Consider the following 231-nt stretch of genomic DNA (forward strand, 5'->3'; position numbering starts at 1 on the left):
CGCACTTACATGGAGAGAATTATTGATAGATTAATAGACAGATATAAATATAGACAGGTTCAGTCGACATTGCTTTGCCCACTGTAGCTAGCAGATAAGACTGGGTGAGTTAAGGAAGAGAAGCACTAATCTTAGAAAGCGGACTTTGGTTTAGATAAGATTAAACAAAATTAAATGACAGATTATTTGATTAATGCAGCAGGCAACAGAGAAAAACTGAAGAAACAGAGG

General features: G+C 35.9%; 1 protein-coding gene across 1 annotated transcript in view; it reads left to right on the plus strand.

The window, feature by feature from the left end:
• Nucleotides 1-231, plus strand: part of LOC119588165 (tyrosine-protein kinase Src42A-like) — a 6,703-nt gene that overhangs the window by 3,405 nt on the left and 3,067 nt on the right. The window lies entirely within an intron of this gene.

Source organism: Penaeus monodon, chromosome 23 (genome assembly GCF_015228065.2).
Source record: "Penaeus monodon isolate SGIC_2016 chromosome 23, NSTDA_Pmon_1, whole genome shotgun sequence".
NCBI lineage: Eukaryota > Metazoa > Arthropoda > Malacostraca > Decapoda > Penaeidae > Penaeus > Penaeus monodon.